We start from the raw sequence: 20,146 nt of genomic DNA on the forward strand, positions 1-20,146 counted from the left end.
TTATAGAATGGCTGAGCCTGAGAGCAGGAAGGTACCCAAGGCACATACTCTCTAGACAGGACATCTACTTCTCCAGTCAGCTACTGTCTCATTTTGACAGCCTACAGAAATGCAGAAAGATAAAAGATATAACTAAATTTGAGTTATTTATAAGGCTAATCTGAATTTAAGCCTAGGAGTTAAAAACATTTCCTACAAAGCTCTTCAAATGCTCAATTATAGACAATTTATAAAATGTTTTCTCATGATGAGATCTCAACTTTAGATGCAGTTTTGCACCTAGTTCTTTCTCATTATCAATTTTTTTGTTGTTAATGATTTTGTGCTAATGCTCAATAAATGTCAAATGACAAAAGGAAGTCATTAGCACTAGAAATAATAAGTGTGCTTTCTTTGGGATCCTGCATTTCTTGTTTTATAACTGACCCCAACACTGTTAGTGGGGCACATTTAGTTCTATTAAACTTATAATCATGCTGCTTCACTGCTAAATCCACCTACTTTCAAGTGCTCAGACCATTAAATCTTTGTAGCCACTCAATGAATGGGGTAGGTTAACTTGAAAAATAAGACAGATGAGTGTGCAGGACATCTGCAGAGGCAGATTAATATGGCTTAGCAACATCAACTGTAATAGCCAGAAACCCTGTCTGCGGAGGCCAAAGCAACTCCATGTTGGATGCTAATCCACCATGTTGACTTCTGATTAACCCCAGTTCCGGGATGGCCTCCAATATTACTATTTTATCTACTGTTCCTTGTGTAAGAAGAGCATGTACTTACCGTAAATCCTGCCCTTACATCAAAACAACCTTGACCATAAATCCTGCCCTTAGGCAGATTCACATAGCATTCTTGCCTTTCTCTGCAAGTGTCCTACACATTCCTTTCCTCTGGTATGTAAGTGCTGGGTCTGTGGGTAATGGAACAGGGATCCATTATCTTGTCTTGCCACCATCCAAGACACAGACGTGGCTTCTGTTCATAAGTTCCTATTTGATGTTTCATTCCGAGGAATGGGATTCATCAGCCTCTTTCTTTGGCCTCTCAGCTTCCTCGGACTTTGGGGTAGGTGTGCACAGGCCTGCCCACCCTGACGTGTGGTAAGCCAGGCCAGGAGCTGAGAGACCAAAAAATGGAGGAAATCTTGTGGTGGGCAGCCACTTCTATGTGGAATGGTGTGGCTCACATTTCAGATGATTGTGGACCACCCCGTGAGTGTGGGGATGACCCCAAATGCCAGCGGGTTTAGAGTGACGGTGAACTGAGCGCCAACCATCACACTGTGGCCCGGAAGGGCGGCGGGCAGCCAGTGCAGTAAGATGACCGCGTCTTAGCGGGAGCCAGCCAGCAGCAGACACAAAAGTAAAACAGCCGGCCGGGTGCCGTGGCTCACTCCTGTAATCCCAGCACTTTGGGAGGCCAAAGCGGGTGATCACTTCAGGTCAGGAGTTCAAGACCAGCCTAGCCAACATGGTGAAACCCCCTCTCTACTAAAAATATAATATTAGCTGGGTGGGGTGGCAGGCGCCTGTAGTCCCAGTTTACTCAGGAGGCTGAGGCAGGAGAATTGCTTGAATCCAGGAGGCAGAGGTTGCAGTGAGCAGAGATTGTGCCACTGCACTCCAGCCTGGGCAACAGAGTGAGACTCCATTTCAAAAAAAAAAAAAAAAAGTAAAACAGCTTGATTAGGAATTACAATTAGGAAAAAGGTTTTTTTTTTTTTTAAGGGCCCTACAGTCAAAAGTAAACTTAGTTAAAACTGAAATTTGGGCTGCATATGTTTACATATGTATTAAGGCCTCTGCACTCTCTGTAAAACTTCTGACCAAATTCTGTTTCTCCATTTACTTCTGTCTGTTCCTACTACTTCTTGCCACACGAGGGATCTAAAAAAAGGAATTTCCAACAGCCTGGGATCCCTTGGGGAAAACAGACGGCATCAAAGACTCCTCTTTTGGGGAAGAATCTTTTTCCTCATGAAACCCAAGGGTAGTAAGCAGACAGATTCTACTCAGGTCTAAAACTGCACTCTTTTGTATTGTGTTATCTCATCTCTGGTTAGTGTGTGGGGAGGCGGGGGGTGGGGTACAGAGATTACTTTTTACTGTGAGAGTTGCTGACCTTGTACGTAATGGCTAGCAGTCACGGGCAACAGCTATATTGTTAGAGGTGGCCAACAGCAGTTGTTAAAGCAAGTGGTTACTACTATAAGGGCTACTCATTTCTTGGCATGTTTGGATAAGAATTGTGTGGTTTAGGCCCTAAAACTTCCACGCTTTCTTGGCCCTGTTCCTTAAAGCCAGTAATATAAGAATATACTGACACCTTGAAGCCAGTAATGTAAGAAACAAGCTAAGTTGAAGAGAAGACATTTTTCCTGGCAATCTTGTTTCCAGATAATGCTGTTTAGGTCTAAGTTCTGTGCCTTAGAGATGTAGATCTTCTCCACCTTGTTTCATCTGAGTCATGTCTTTGGGTGGGTTGTGTAAAGGTGGGAGAGAAGCTATTTGAGAACTGGCAAATGAAGAATCTTATAAGTCTATAAGATCTGCTTCTGTTTGTGTGTATGTCTATATATATTTAGTATGTTATATATGTGATACATCATTACCAAAATATATGACAGAGCTCTAATTTGGCTTAAAGAAAAAGTAAGTTCTGGCTGGGCACAGTGGCTCACTCCTGTAATCCCAGCACTTTGGGAGGCCGAGGCAGGTGAATCACCTGAGGTCAGGAGTTTGAGACCAGCCTAACCAATATGGTGAAACCCTGTCTCTACCAAAAATACAAAAATTAGCCAGGCAGGGTGGTGTGCACCTGTAGTCCCAGCTACTTGGGAGGCTAAGACAGAACTGCTTGAACCCAGGAGGCAGAGGTTACAGTGAGCTGAGATCATGCCACTGTACTCCAGCCTGGGTAACACAGTGAGACTCTGCCTCAAAAAAAAAAAAAAAAACAAAACAAAAACAACAACAAAAAAAACTTCTTATCAGAAATATAGAAACCAACACAAATGCCTTTTAGTTCACCTAACTTTAGTAATCTTTCAAATAAAACTAGTTTCAAAGTTCTTTTCAGTAATTTGAAATTTTAAAGTCTGTTATGTTAAATTAAGTAATGCTAGGTTTTTCCATGGAAATTAGGGTTACTAAGAGTTAAAGTAGTAGTTAATATATGTAATTAAAACTACTAAATATAAGAGAAACAATTCTATATGAAAGTGAAGAAAGAAAGATGTGTTTTGATAAAGAAGTTTATTAAAAACATGAAGATGAGGTTTTTGCCTAAAGGAAGAGTAACCACATAGTTTAGAGGCTATTTAAAGGTTGTTTTAAAATGAATGAAAAATGATACAGATAAAACTAGACGGATAGAAAGGGAAAGGATAAAAGGATAGAGAATGAGGAACTTTTGATTGATTCCTGGGCGGCCACGTGGTCACCTATGGTATGGAGCTGTAGCTGTGCTGTGCTCGGTTACTAAAAGGTAAGAGTTACCAGTGGAATTTAGAGAAAAATCCAACTCCTAAGGAGTTGTTCACTGGATACATAAGTAAATGCAAACCAATAAGGAAAAGTGAAATATTCAGTACCTTGGTTATTTTCTATAAAAGCTAAAATAAGAGTGCCAGATTGGGCCTTGAGGCTGGACCAAGCTCAAATGTGGGTCTGTCTGAGCTCAAATCATTAGCCTCAAAGCTATCTACAAAGGGGAAAATAATGACAGGGCAACAGAAAGCACCTCTGAGACCTGTGGTTGCCAAGAAGGTAGTCAATGCAGGGGAAGGGCAAAACCAAGTAACTGCTGAAACCAGAGGGTACTGTGTGAAGGAATTGTTCCCTTTTGTAGATAGGCATCATCAGCTCCCTGGATAAAACCTTTCGTTGAATTGTGAAAGTAGCTAATTTGGAGCAGTGTCTTTGGTTTTAAATGCTGCAGAGTGGTAAAACATGTTTGGGTTGATGCAGGATCCCCAGCTCACTACCGAACAATCACAGATGGCTATATGTGATCCAGACACATGGGAGGTTATTCCTGAGGGAACAGCCAGCCTGGTGGACTGGATAAAAGCCTCTGTAAGATCTGTTTACCCTGAGAATGGGGTCAACCCCAATGCTACGTGGAGCACCCCAGATGAAGCAGCTGATATGCTTTGTCTATAAGCCATGTGGAACTGGCTTTATGACAGGGATATCCACCCCATCAATATGCCTATTACCCAGGTCATGGTAAATGCTGTGGTTAAGCATGTGTGTGTCTGGTGAGGGGGTGGGGGTGGGGTAGGAGGGACTTTTGCGTGGGCACTTCGTTACTGATGAAAAATTAAAAGTTCAGGAAGCCTCAAATTTGCTGTCTCAACTTCCCCTCATGGGTCTTACAGATGCTAATAAAAACATTAGGCTAATTAACAAGAGCATAGGGAATGGCAAAAAGGAGAGTCAAAGGACTTATCCTAGCGAAGTGAAAAATTTTAAAGTTATTTTAAAAGGTAAATTTTTAAACATTGAAAGGGGTGAAACTAAGAAAAACAGAAAGGGAGAGTCATGGAATTTGTCCCAGCAGGGTGGAAATCTTGGTTATTAAGAAACTGAAGGTCGGGCGCGGTGGCTCACGCCTGTAATCCCAGCATTTTGGAAGGCCGAGGCGGGCGGATCACGAGGTCAGGAGATCGAGACCATCCTGGCTAACACGGTGAAACCCCGTCTCTACTAAAAACACAAAAAATTAGCCGGGAGCGGTGGCGGGCGTCTGTAGTCCCAGCTACTGGAGAGGCTTAGGCAGGAGAATAGCGTGAACCCGGAAGGCGGAGCTTGCAGTGAGCCGAGATAGCGCCACTGCACTCTGGCCTGGGCGACAGAGGGAGACTCCGTCTCAAAAAAAATAAATAAAAAATAAATTGAATTGGCTGGGCACGGTGGCTCACACCTATAATCCCAGCACTTTGGGAGGCTGAGGCGGGCGGATCATGAGGTCAGGAGATTGAGACCATCCTGGCTAACACAGTGAAACCCCCTCTCTACTAAAAATACGAAAAGTAGCCGGGTGTGGTGGCGGGTGCCTGTAGTCCCAGCTACTTGGGAGGCTGAGGCAGGAGAATGGCGTGAACCCGGGAGGCGGAGCTTGCAGTGAGCCGAGATCGCGCCACTGCACTCCAGCCTGGGCAACAGAGTGAGACTCTGTCTCAAAAAAGAAACTGAATTAATTGGAAATTGATAGGGTTCAAACAAAGTTCTTAATACAACACTAACAAAAGCTGGATGGACCATAGTGAGCCCCTGCTTTTCCCCCAACATTACAGGAACCCAAACCAGTTTTCTGTATTTACCCTAGATTGGAAAATATTTTTTTGAAAAATCAAAAGGTAAAGATTAAAATGAGAAAGGTGATCAACAGTTGCCTGGGGCAATGTTGAGGTAATTAATCAAGACACATTGACCAAAGTGCCCAGGTCCCTTGGCTCAATCCCCTGCTGCAAAGCCAAAGCCTTTTTGACAAGAGGGTAAAATGGTCTAGGGGTGAAAAAGAGAAGTTCCTGGAAGCAGAACATAAAAATGTAAGGGCTGATAGAATTATGAAAGTTGAAATGTTTAAATAGGCTTTATGTGAAATAGTTATATCTCCTTTCCTTAAATGTTTTATGAAAATGGATATTATATCTGACTGCTGAAACATTTTTCCTACCTAGTACTACAGAAGAGAAGGCATGCAAATCTGCCCTTTGAGCAATATTAATTGGACATGCTAAATGGGAATAAGACTGCCTGAGCCCACAGAATGTAGCATGCCAGAGTGCTTGTAGGGATAAATTCTTCACTTGACAGCCCTTAGTGAATCATTTACTAAGGCATATGGGGGTAATGTCAGAGAAACACTCTGATGGGGATCACAGTGCCCAAAAAGAGTCCCATGATAAAATGGAAATGGTTTATATAGGATCTTGCTACCTGAAGAGTGCGAGGAGGAGATACTCATGAGCAGAGAGCCTCTTTTTTCCCTAGGACTGACTCTGAAACTGTGTGAGGAGCTGCTGGATTCTACAGTGCCCGACAAACAGCTCCCTCACCTGACTGACAAAGAGCTGCTTGGTTTGTGGATGGCCGTTCCATGATGAACGGGCAACATCCTGTTTGGAAGACTGCTACTCTGATTGTAAAGGATACTTTTGTGAGCAAAATTTACTTCTTCCCTCTACCTGAGTTCTCCAGAATTTGGAAACTTTTCATGAGTATTCTTACTTTATGGCAATGTAGTTGTTTGCATAAATTCAGTAAGAATCTGTTTTGTTTTGTAACAGGACACAATTGGAAACACTGGTTATTTCACCAAGGCTTTGACTAGAATCATGTATTTTCAGATATAACCAGACTGCTTTGAGGAATTGACATTGACTTTATAGAGCCGATAAAAAGTCCTTTGGAAAGACTAACTTGGTACGTTGTCTAAATGGTTCCTTACAAGGTTCCCGGCCTCTGGTGAGTAAAGAATATCACTTTCTGACAGGCCCAGGAACCAAGATATTTTGGGAACTAAAGAAGAGAGGAATTTCTACAGGTATAGTACCTATGTATAGGTATTACAAGCATAGTCTAATGAGGAATCCTTAGTCTCAAGGCTTTTAAAATGTCAAATCCAAAATTCCTTATAAAGTTCCAGCGAAGCCAACTGAAAAGAAGCCTATATGACTAATAACTATTCTTGCTACACTTTAAGCAAATAATTAGGCCAAGTATAGTGAGACTAAAATTTATTTTGCAACTAAAGCAAATAAATTGGTCCTGTAATTTTTTTATTTTTTATTTTTCATTATTCCTGAAATAGCAAGGTACTATAATTTATCCTTGGTAGAAATGGGGAAACTGGAGAGAGAAAAACTTAGATTCTAGTCCTAACCACTCTTTTTCTTTTTTCTTTTTTTTTTTTTTTTTTGGAGACAGTCTCACTCTGTCGTCCAGGCTGGAGAGCAGTGGGTGCAAACTTGGCTCACTGCAACTTCTGCCTCCCGGGTCCAAACTATTCTCAGGCCTCAGCCACCCGAGTAGCTGGGATTACAGGCATGTGCCACCACACCCAGCTAATTTTTGTATTTTTAGTAGAGACAGGGTTTTCCCATGTTGGCCAAGCTAGTCTCCAACTCCTGAGCTGATGCAATCTGCCCTCTTCAGCCTCCCAAAGTGCTGGGATTACAGGCGTGAGCCACTGTACCTGGACCTGAAATACTGTTCTTGAGTTTTTATTATTTGCCTACAATTTGGGCTAAACCTGAATTACTTCCTGGCTACAACAAGTCTCTAAAGAAGAACCAAGTTTTAATTTTCTTCTAGTTGACTAATAGGCTTTTTTTTTTTTTTTTGTTCTGGCATACAAATTCTCTTTCAAGTGTCATTATATTTCTACTATTCAAATTATTAATGTTAAGTATCTCTCATTGTCTTACTTCTTCTGAGACAACTGAAGTCATGGTATTCCTAAGACTAGAGATGATTCAACAGCCTGTGAACCTCCCTCATTTGGAATCCCACTGGGCCTGAGCTGTTTTCCATTGCCAATGTACTGCTACTAAAGCTATAGCCACCCTCCCCTACAGGCTAAGAGACCATCACAGAAGAGGAAGAGTGCATGAGATTTTAAGAGCTGGTTTTGGGAGGCTGGAGTGTGGAGGCCAAAGCAACTCCATCTTGGATGCTAATCTGCCATGTTGTCTTCTGAATAACCTCAGTTCTGAGAAGGCCTCAAAGATTCCCAAATTATCTAGTGTTCCTTGGGTAAAAGCACATACCTACTGTAAATACTGCCATTAGGTCAAACAACCTTGATGTTATCATACTTCAGTTGTCCTACACATCCCTCTGAATCACCCTTTCTGTATGGTATATAAGCCCTGGGTCTGGGGGTAATGGTGCAGGGATCTACCATCTTGTCTCACTGCTGCCAGAGACACAGACAGGGCTTTTGTTCTTAAGTTCTTATTAATGTTCCTTTCTGACAACTAGAGTTGTCAGTCTCTTTCTTTGGCCTCTCAGCTTCCTCAGACTTTGGGGGGTAGGTCTGCATAGGCCTGTCCACTGCAGAACACCCTGTATGACAGATACAGGTAAAAGGTTTCAGCTTGACTGAACCACTGAAAAATCATCACGTAAAACTGAAGCGTGAAAATAGGATTTTCTACCAACTCTTCTGCTCAGTCCATTCCACATAATTACGGAAACAATTACATGACCAACCTGTGTGATATCCTGGTCAAAATGTGACTAAGGGCTGTGACTCATTTATCCCATAATTATGGGACATTTTTATTTCCCATGTTTCATGTTTTCTTCAGGGATAAAGACCATTTGCTATACAGCTACTTACTGATATAGTGTGAATTTTTTATATGATACCAAATGAATAAAACTTTTGCCTTGCAAATTGTTCTTGCAAATAGCTTTAACACAAAAACAAGTGATTTTTAAGTGCTTAGCTTTTCTTTCTGAATCAAAACGCATCTCTCCTTTAGAAGCTGTGTCCCATGGCTCCCTATGTTATTTAAAAACAAAACAAAAAACAAAACACAACAAAAAGCCTTTCTTGCGTATCCTCTGCCCCTTGGGCCAGCCGATTGGCTCGTGGAGCTCCTGCGATGTCAACATGGGTTTTGTGTTCTGTCTAGAGTGGAGCCAGATAAAGCCCAAGGCCAGCAGGTGCACATGCACATCCTGCTTTGGGGATGGAAATGTACGCCAGCCACTAGGTACAGGGAGAAGCAGGGATGACAGGTACCAATTCCACCTGCTGAGGTGGCTCTGGGCCATTCTTCAAGTATAATTTGGCATTTTGAGCTGAACACACCCCCAGACTGGCTCACCTGCCTTTGCTGGGCTCTCTGCATGCCTATGGCTAGCAACCCAGCATGGAGATAACTCCTTGCTCTATAAGCAGAGACTCTTCCTGGCTGCAGCAGCATCTGCCGTCAGGAACTCTACTGTGGGACCGACTTAATGATGCTCTGTGCCAAGAGCAGTGCCAGCAGACCTTCCCCTGTCACACCCCAGCGGTGCTGGGTTTTCACTGAAGCTGACTCTGATTATCCATGTACCTCTTCCAGATACCCCACCGTACAACTAATGATTCACTTGGATGAAAATTCTCCTAGAATCAGAATTTTCTTGTGGACCCTACATTTACCAGTCATTTCAGTAGAAATTATTCTAAAATTATTTCCTTAATACTTAGTTGAGCTCATTGGGAGAATAGATACGGAATGAGTGGGTCTGTGGTTTGGCATTCTCTCTGGTAGGCAGCCAGGGGGATGAACTTTGCTCCACAGCCATCTCTTACGTGTATTCCCACATGCTGGCAGCATGACATCTGCAGTCTAATCATGATGGCACTCTTGCACAAGGGGAGGTATCCTCATTGCTTGGAACAGGCAAGGAAGCTGAGGTTTAAGAGGTTAAGAAACTTGCCCAAGCCACACAGGTAGTATGCAGAGCCAATTTCAAATGTGTCCCTTTGGCTCTAAAACCATTTGCTCTGTCAAGCTGCTCTTTACAGTGAAGCCCCAGAAGGGATGTGCCAGGACCGGGCTTGTTAAACTGGGGTCAAGGAAACACCCCCTGCATTAGTGCGGGACATCTCTCTGAAACACAGTTTTCCTTGAAATTTGGGGGGAAGTGTGAGTATCTCTTATCAAAAGGTTTTGTCATGTGCAAACTAACTCAAAGCAAAGGGACGGGGATTCAATGGCATCAATGCCCCATGCCAGTCAGTCTCTCTGTAGTGTGGTGTGTGTTTCTCCTCTTGTAAAAGCATAAAATGTAGAATATTCTCATTTGCAGCAGTGACTGGGAAGTTTGATTTTGTGTGTTACTGGGGAAACTGAAGGCTTTAGTGCTTAGTTTGTGCAATGTGAATACTGCTCTCCTTGGCCTGTGAAGCTCTTTGCCAGAGCTCGAAGCTAGGATTCCTCAGCAAGTCCTTGGAGGCTTACAGCTTGTTTCAGGGAGAAAAATAATTTCAAACCCTTAATTACTTCAAAATATTATAAGTTGCCACAAATTTTGCTGTCCTTGTGCTAAATGCTTTGTTTACAAACATCTGATTTTGCTTGGTTCTAAAAAGCACTATTAATTCTGAGTTAGGTATTTGTGTGTATGTGTGCATGATTTCAGGGTCATTTGTCTCTTAAATAATCATTTAAAAATCCTATTTATCTACACACCCACCAGAATGTCTAAAATTAAAAAGAAGTTTTGTCAAGGCTATGGAACAACTGGAACTCTCATACATAGTTGGAGGGAGTATAAAATTGTACAACCACTTTGGAAAAAAGGCCTGCCAGTTTCTTTTAAAATTAGCCATCCACCTACTACGCAGCCCAACAGTCCCACTCCTAAGTGTTTACTCAAGGCAAACAGAAGCATATATTCACAAAAAAACTTGTCCAAGAATGTTCAAAGCAGCCAAAAGCTGGAAACAGCCCTGGAGTCCATCAGCAGAAGTAGATTCTCCACACTGCGATAGACTGATGCAAAGGAATATTCAGTAATAAAAAGGAAAAAAAATGATACAGTGAAGATGAACCTCAAAAACATTATGAGTGAGAGAAGCCAACCATGACAGTATACACTCAAACTCTAATCTATGGTTCAGTAATTCAGAAAAGTGGTCACCTCTGGGGGCGAGCAGGATGGGTGGACAGAGATAGACTGTGAAGGGGCATGAAGGGACTTTTGGGACGGCAAGGTTTAATATCGTGATGGGGATAAGGTTCCAGTATTATATGCTTTGTCAAAACTCAAGGAAGGGATTGCAGACAAGAGGGCCAAATAGGAACAGCTCCCATCTGCGGCTTCCAGCGAGATCGCCGCAGAAGGCGGGTGAATTCTGTATTTCCAACTGAGGTACCTGGTTCATCTCATTGCGACTGGTTGGGCAGTGGGTGCAGCCCACAGAGGGTGAGCCAAAGCAGGGTGGGGCATTGCCTCACCTGGGAAACACAAGGGGTTGGAGAATTCCCTCCCCTATCCAAGGGAAGCCATGAAGGACTGTGCCCTGAGGAATGGTGCATTCCGGCCCAGATACAGCACTTTTCCCACAGTCTTTGCAATCTGAAGACCAGGAGATTCCCTCTGGTGCCTATGCCACCAGGACCCTGGGTTTCAAGCACAAAACTGGGCGGCCGTTTGGACAGACACCAAGCTAGATGCAGGATTTTTTTTTCATACCCTAGTGCTGCCTGGAACACCAGCGAAACAGAACCACTCACTCTCCTGGAAAGGAGACTGAAGCCAGGGAGCCAAGTGGTCTGGTTCAGCGGGTCCCACCTCCACGGAGCCCAGAAAGCTCAGATCCACTGGCCTGAAATTCTCGCTGCCAGCACAGTAGTCTAAGGTCAACTTGGGATGCTTGAGCTTGGCGTGGGGAGGGGTATCTGCCACTGCTGAAACTTGAGTAGGTGGTTTTACCCTTATAGTGTAAACAAAGCCACCGGGAAGTTCAAACTGGGTGGAGCCCACCGCAGCTCAGTAAGGCCACTGTGGCCAGACTGCCTCTCTAGATTCCTCCTCTCTGGGCAGGCCATCTCTGAAAAAAAGGCAGCATTCCCAGTCAGGGACTTATAGATAAAACCCTCATCTCCCTGGGACAGAGCATGTTGGGGAAGGGGCAGCTGTGGACACAGCTTCAGCAGACTTGAACATCCTGGCCTGACAGCTCTGAGGAGAGCAGCGGATCTCCCAGCACAGCGTGCAAGCTCTGCTAAGGTCAGACTGCCTCCTCAAGTGTGTCCCTGACCCCCATGTATCCTGACTGGGAGATATCTCCCAGTAGGGGCCGACAGACACCTCATACAGGAGAGCTCTGGCTGGCATCTGGCTGGTGCCCCTTTGGGCTGAAGCTTCCAGAGGAAGGATCAGGGAGCAATCTTTGCTGTTCTGCAGCCTCCACTGGTGATACCCAGGCAAACAGTGTCTGGAGTGGATCTCCAGCAAACTCCAGGAGACCTGTAGCAGAGAGGCCTGTTAGAAGGAAAACTAACAGACAGGAATAGCATCAACATCAACAAAAAGGACGTCTACTCAGAGACTCCATCTGAAGGTCACCAACATGAAAGACCAAAGGTAGATAAATACATGAAGATGGGGAGAAACCAGCGCAAAAAGGCTGAAAATTCCAAAAACCAGAACACCTCTTCTCCTCCAAAGGATCACAACTCCTTGCCAGCAAGGGAACAAAAGTGGACAGAGAATGAGTTTGACGAGTTGACAGAAGTAGGCTTCAGAAGGTGGGTAATAACAAACTCCTCCGAGCTAAAGGAGCATGTTCTAACCCAATGCAAGGAAACTAAGAACATTGAAAAAAGGTTAGAGGAATTGCTATCTAGAATAACCAGTTTAGAGAAGAACATAAATGACCTGATGGAGCTGAAAAACACAGCACAAGAACTTCGTGAAGCATACACAAGTATCAATAGCCGAATTGATCAAGCAGAAGAAAGGATATCAAAGATTAAAGATCAACTAAAGAAATAAAGCTAGAAGACAAGATTAGAGAAAAAAGAATGAAAAGGAATGAACAAGGCCTCCAAGAAATATGGGACTATGTGAAAAGACCAAACCTACATTTGACTGGTGTACCTGAAAGTGATGGGGAGAATGGAACCAAGTTGGAAAACACTCTTCAGGATATTATCCAGGAGAACTTCCCCAACCTAGCAAGACAGGCCAATATTCAAATTCAGGAATTACAGAGAACACCACAAAGATACTCCTCGAGAAGAGCAACCCCAAGACACCCCAAGGCATGTAATCGGTGAATTCACCAAGGTTGAAATGAAGGAAAAAATGTTAAGGGCAGCCAGTGAGAAAGGTCGGGTTACCCACAAAGGGCAGCCCATTAGAGTAACAGCGGATATCTCTGCAGAAACCCTATAAGCCAGAAGAGAGTGGGGACCAATATTCAACATTCTTAAAGAAAAGAATTTTCAACCCAGAATTTCATGTCCAGCCAAACTAAGCTTCATAAGTGAAGGAGAAATAAAATCCTTTACAGACAAGCAAATGCTGAGAGATTTTGTCACCACCAGGCCTGCCTTACAAGAGCTCCTGAAAGAAGCACTAAACACGGAAAGGAAAAACCAGTACCAGCCACTGCAAAAACATACCAAATTGTAAAGACCATCGACACTATAAAGAAACTACATCAACTAACGGGCAAAATAACCAGCTAGCATCATAATGACAGGATTGAATTCACACATAACAATATTAACCTTTTTTAGATGTAAATGGGCCAAATGCCCCAATTAAAAGACACAGACTGGCAAATTGGATGAAGAGTCAAGACCCATCGGTATGCTGTATTCAGGAGACTCATCTCATGTGCAAAGACAAACATAGGCTCAAAATAAAGGGATAGAGAGATATTTACCAAGCAAATGGAAAGCAAAAAAAACCAGGGGTTGCAATCCTAGTCTCTGATAAAACAGACTTTAAACCAACAAAGATCAAAAGAGAAAAAGAAGGCCATTACATAATGGTAAAGGGATCAATGCAACAGGAAGAGCTAACTATCCTAATTATATATGCACCCAACAACAGAGCACCCAGATTCATAAAGCAAGTTCTTAGAGACCTACAAAGAGACTTAGACTCCCACACAATAATAGTGGGAGACTTTAACACCCCACTGTCAATATTACACAGATCAACAAGACAGAAAATTAACAAGGATATGCAGGACTTGAACTCAGCTCTGGACCAAGTGAACCTAATAGACATCTACAGAACTCTCCACCCCAAATCAACAGAATATACATTCCTCTCAGCACCACATCACACTTATTCCAAAATTGACCACATAATTTGAAGTAAAACATTCCTCAGCAAATGCAAAAGAATGGAAATCAAAACAAACAGTCTCTCAGACCACAGTGCAATGAAATTAGAACTCAGGATTAAGAAACTCACTCAAGGCCAGGCTTGGTGGCTCATGCCTGTAATCCCAGCCCTTTGGGAGGCCAAGGCAGGTGGATAACGAGGTCAGGAGTTTGAGACAAGCCAGGCCAACATAGTGAAACCCCGTCTCTACTAAAAATACAAAAATTGGCCAGGCATGGTGATGCACACCTGTAATCCCAGCTCCTCAGGAGGCTGAGGCAGGAGACTCACTTGAACCTGAGAGGCGGAGGTTGCAGTGAGCTGAGATCGTGCCATTGCACTGTGACAGTGCAAGATTCCATCTCAAAAAAAAAAAAAAAAAAAAACCTCACTCACTCAAAACCACACAACTACATGAAAACTGAACAACCTGCTCCTGAATGACTACTGGGTAAATAATGAAATGAAGGCAGAAGTAAAGATGTTCTTTTAAACCAATGAGAACAAAGACACAATGTACCAGAATCTCTGGGACACATTTAAAGCAGTGTTTAGAGGGAAATTTATACCACTAAATGCCCACAAGAGAAAGTAGGAAAGATCTAAAATAGACACCCTAACATCACAATTAAAAGAACTAGAGAAGCAAGAGCAAATAAATTCAAAAACTAGCAGAAGACAAGGAATAACTAAGATCAGAGCAGAATTGAAGAAGATAGAAACACGAAAAACCCTTAAAAAAAAAAATCAATGAATCCAGGAGCTGGATTTTTGAAAAGATCAAAATAGACCACTAGCCAGACTAATAAAGAAGAAAAGAGAGAAGAATCAAATAGATATAATAAAAAATCATAAAGGGGTATCACCATGGATCCCACAGAAATACAAACTACCATCAGAGAATATTATAAATACCTCTACGCAAATAAACCAGAAAATCTAGAAGAAATAGATAAATTCCTGGACACATACACCCTCCCAAGTCTAAACCAGGAAGAAGTTGAATCCCTGAATAGATCAATAACAAGTCCTGAAATTGAGGCAGTAATTACTAGCCTACCAACCAAAAGAAGTCCAGGATCAGAAGGATTCACAGTCAAATTCTACCAAAGGTACAAAGAGGAGCTGGTACCATTCATTCTAAAACTATTCCAAACAATACAAAAAGAGGGACTCCTCCCTAACTCATTTTATGAGGCCAGCATCATCCCAATACCAAAACCTGGTAGAGACACAACAAAAAAAGAAAATTTCAGGCCAATATCCCTGATGAACATCAATGTGAAAATCCTCAATAAAATACTGGCAAGCCAAATCCAGCAGCACATCATAAAGCTTATCCACCACGATCAGGTTGGCTTCATCCCTGGGATGCATGGCTGGTTAGACATACGCAAATTAATAACTGTGACCCATCACATAAACAGAACCAATGACAAAAAAACACATGATTACCTCAATAGATGCAGAAAAGGCCTTCAACAAAATTCAACATGCCTTCACACTAAAAACTCTCAATAAACTAGGTATTGATTGAACGTATCTCAAAATAGTAACAGCTATTTATGACAAACCCACAGCCAATATCATACTGAATGGGCAAAAACTGAAAGCATTCCCTTTGAAAACCAGCACAAGACAAGGATGCCCTCTCTCACCACGCCTATTCAACATGGTATTGGAAGTTCTGGCAAGGGCAATCAGGCAAGAGAAAGAAATAAAGGGTATTCAAATAGGAAAAGAGGAAGTCAAATTGTCTCTGCAGATGACATGATTGTATATTTAGAAAACCCATCGTCTCAGCCCCAAATCTCCTTAAGCTAATAAGCAACCTCAGCAAAGTCTCAGGATACAAAATCAATGTGCAAAAATCACAAGCATTCCTATACACCAATAACAGAAAGAGCCAAATCATGAGTGAACTCCCATTCACGATTGCTACAAAGAGAATAAAATACCTAGAAATACAACTTACAAGGGATGTGAAGGACCTTTTCAAAGAGAGCTACAAACCACTGCTCAAGGAAATAAGAGAGGACACAAACAAATGGAAAAATATTCCATACTCATGGATAGGAAGAATCAATATCATGAAAAATGGCCTTACTGCCCATAGTAATTTAGAGATTCAATGCTATTCCCATCAAGCTACCATTGACTTTCTTCATAGAATTGGAAAAAACACTACTTTAAATTTCATATGGAATCAAAAAAGAGCCCACATAGCCAAGACAATCCTAAACAAAAATAACAAAGCTGGAGGCATCATGCTACCTGACTTCAAACTATACTACAAGGCTACAGTAACCAAAACAGCATGATACTGGTACCAAAACAGATATATAGACCAATGGAACAGAACAGAGGCCTCATAAATAACACTACATATCTACAACCATCTGATCTTTGACAAACCTGACAAAAACAAGCAATGGGGAGAAAATTTCCTATTTAATAAATGAGGTCGGGAAAACTGGCTAGCCATATGCAGAAAACTGAAACTGGACCCCTTCCTTACACTTTATACAAAAATTCACTCAAGATGGATTAAAGACTTAAATGTAAGACCTAGAACCATAAAAACCCTGGAAGAAAACCTAGCCAATACCATTCATGACATAGGCATGGGCAAAGACTTCATGACTAAAACACTTGGTATGTTTTAATCATGAAGTCAGACTAGTCGAAAGTGAAGCCATTTAGTCAAAAACAATGGCAACAAAAGCCAAAAGTGACAAATGGGATCTAATTAAAGAGCTTCTGCACAGCAAAAGAAACCATCAGAGTGAACAGGCAACCTACAGAATGGGAGAAAATTTTTGTAATCTATCCATCTGACAAAGGGCTAATATCCAGAATCTACAAAACTTAAACAAATTTACAAGAAAAAAACAAACAACCCCATCAACAAGTGGGCGAAGGATATGAACAGACACTTCTCAAAAGAAGACATTTATGCAGCCAACAAACATATGAAAGAAAGCTCATCATCACTAGTCATTAGAGAAATGCAAATAAAAACCACAATGAGATATCATCTCATGCCAGTTAGAGTGGCCATCATCAAAAAGTCAGGAAACAACAGATGCTGGAGAGGATGTGGAGAAATAGGAACACTTTTACACTGTTGGTGGGACTGTAAACTAGTTCAACCATTGTGGAAGACAGTGTGGCGATTCCTCAAGGATCTAGAACCAGAAATACCATTTGACCCAGCCATCCCATTACTGGGTATATACCCAAAGGATTATAAATCATTCTACTATAAAGACACATGCATACGTATGTTTACTGTGGCACTGTTCACAATAGCAAAGACTTGGAACCAACCCAAATGCCCATCACTGATAGACTGGATAAAGGAAATGTGGCACACATGTGAACCATGGAATACTATGCAGCCATAAAAAAGGATGAGTTCATGTCCTCTGCAGGAACATGAAGCTGGAAACCATCATTATCGGCAAACTAACACAAGAACAGACAACCAAACACCACATGTTCTCACTCATAAGTGGGAGTTGAACAATGAGAACACATGGACACAGCGAGGGGAACATCACACATCACACACCGGGGCCTGTCGGAGGGTGGGGTGGGGGTTAGGGGAGGGACAGCATTAGGAGAAATACCTAATGTGAAGGGTTGATGGGTGCAGGAAACCACCATGGCACATGTATACTTATGTAACAAATCTGCACATTCTGCACATGTACCCCAGAACTTGAAGTATAATAAAAAAAAAAAGTTAACCTCACGGAAGGCTATGCCTAAGATGTATGTATTTTGCTGTATGTAACTTCTACCTTAGAATAGATGAAAACAAATATTAAACTCTAGTTAATAATGTGCATGCTGAAGTTACAAGGGGTGAAACATACTGATATATGCAACTTTTTTTTGTGATAGTTGGAAATCTGTCAGAAATTAGATGGGCTGCTGGATGTCTACAGGGAGACACAGATGGTTATATGATCAAGGAACATGCTAATTACAGAATGTAGGTACTGAGTACATGTGTATTCACTTACAGTCCTTCTAACTATACGGTTAAAGATTTTCATAATAAAGTATTGGGAAAATTGTATGTTCAACTGAGTATACGGATTGATGGCTGAAAATTGGAAGTCTGAACTGTAGTTTCAAAACCTATGAAAATAAACAAGACGAAATCAGAACAGCCTGAAACAGAGTGAGGTTAATGTCATGTCACAGTCCCTGGGACACCCTACTATGATCCTGGGCATGAGATAATACACTGCTTCAAACCATAACTAGGGAATTGTGTATAACAGCTGTCAATCTACAAAGTGTAAGACCTACTTAGGTAACTATTTAAAACATTGATTTTTATTAAATTTATATAATTTATGATGGATAGATTTTATGAACTAGCCTCCTTCCCTGCTCCCAAGTTCTCCCATGACCTTAAATTATAGAATTTAAATTCATTTGCGACATAAACCTATCTCTTGTAGGAGAAAACCCTAAAAACAATATGAAAACATCCCTCTTAGTATGATGTGTTCATGTCAACCTTTTATTTAGAAAAAAAACACAAAAAATAAAAAATCATGAGACTTTTTAGCAACTGAAATGAGTCAAGGCCAGGATGAGTACAATAACAAACAAGTAAGGAAATAAATACTGGATGCCTCCTTCAACACCCATTTCAGAATCACCGTGGGAAGGTAGACAGCATTTGGTAGAAATGTCTGAGTCATTACTGGAAGTCAAAGACATCAGAACTCACAATTAAATCACCAGATATATCAGTATGCAGGCCAGGGGTCATCCTTGCTGCTTCCTTCTCTCTCCTCCCCAGAGCCAGTCCATCATCCAATCCTGTAAAGTCACTTGCGTCTCTCTACTACCAGAACGCAGGTACCATCAGCTTTCATCTGAGCTTGGCAATACCTGCCCAACCCAGTCTATTCTCATCAGCCAGTGTAAGCTTGCAAACTATGTATTTAATCCTGTCATTCTCCTGTTTAAAACTCCCACTTCCCGTTGGTCTTAGGGTCAATTCCAGGCAGCAAGCTGGCTATGAGGCTCTGCTGCATGGCCTGGTCCCTGCCAGCTCTCCAGGTGCACCTCTGACCCCCACCACTCTGCCCTGAGCTCTCAGCTTGCAGGCCATCCTGGCTTCCTTTCCATCCCTCTTGTTCTCCCATGCCCTTTCCCACCTCTGAGTCTTTGCACTTGCAGCTCCACTGCTTGGGAAGCTTCCCAGTCCACAGTCTTTCCTCTGCCTATTTGTCTTCCAGATCTTAGCTCAAACATGATTTCCAAGGGAACCCTCCCCGGATATTTCCTGCCCATCCTACTCCCTTATAAGGTCAAGCCCTTCTGTTACATGCTATCAATGGACTTTCCCCTTAATGTATTTATAACAGTTCATAAATCAGTACTTATTTGAATAATGTCTATCTATAAGTTGTGTGTAGGCAGGGGTTATGTCTCACTTGATTACCTTTGTATACCCAGTGCTAACACAGTACCTGGCGTACAAAAGCTAATATAAAATGAATCCATAAGAGATTGAGATTGACCAGGCTGTTTGCCTCATAGCTCTGGTGAAAACACTGTTATTAATAATTTGGCCATTATATATTTTACTTAATACTTATGTCTCTAAAAATACTAATTTACAGTGTTTCACGGTAAAATGCTGAGAGAAATGTCCATTTAAAATACATCCATGGGCTCAGATAGTGCCAAATCTGACAGGCAAAGAGTTGTTGTGAAGGTGAGAAATGGAGGCCAAATATCTAAATGCACCCTTGTCCCTAACTTGGTTCCTTGAGCTTCTGACAGAGTCTGTTACTTTTCTTGTTGTATTCAATGGAATGGTACAAATGGTAGATGTTATTTTAAAAACAAAAAGATTGTTCATATTCTTACACACATTTGCAATGAAACAGGAAGTGATTTTTAAATGTTTCTTGATTTTATATAGAAGAATGCAGGTTTTGATGGAAGAAATTTTTGATCCACTTTTTCAAACTCAGAATTATATTGTTTTGTTTTTGTCTCATCCTCCATTCCCCTGAACGTTATGGAAAGGGGTAAAAACCTGGTTAAGATGAACAAAAGTACTATTCACTTAAATAATCACTGTAGCTTTAAACGTTGACTTATTAAGCACTTTTAAGACTGAACATTCTTGATCCGCAACTTCACGACAGAACTGAATGCTTTCATGTTTGTGACAAGACTGCTTTGATGAATTGGAGTCTGAATGCTGGATAAAGAGATGTGATCGCAGGAACTGAGTCATTTGA

At 41.8% G+C, this 20,146-nt stretch overlaps 1 protein-coding gene across 11 annotated transcripts in view; it reads right to left on the reverse strand.

The window, feature by feature from the left end:
• PDE8B (phosphodiesterase 8B) overlaps positions 1-20,146 on the reverse strand; it is a 253,777-nt gene that overhangs the window by 34,635 nt on the left and 198,996 nt on the right. The gene's annotated exons all lie outside the window — the stretch shown is intronic.

The sequence above is a fragment of the Pan paniscus genome, chromosome 4 (assembly GCF_029289425.2).
Source record: "Pan paniscus chromosome 4, NHGRI_mPanPan1-v2.0_pri, whole genome shotgun sequence".
In the NCBI taxonomy this organism is placed as follows: Eukaryota; Metazoa; Chordata; class Mammalia; order Primates; family Hominidae; genus Pan; species Pan paniscus.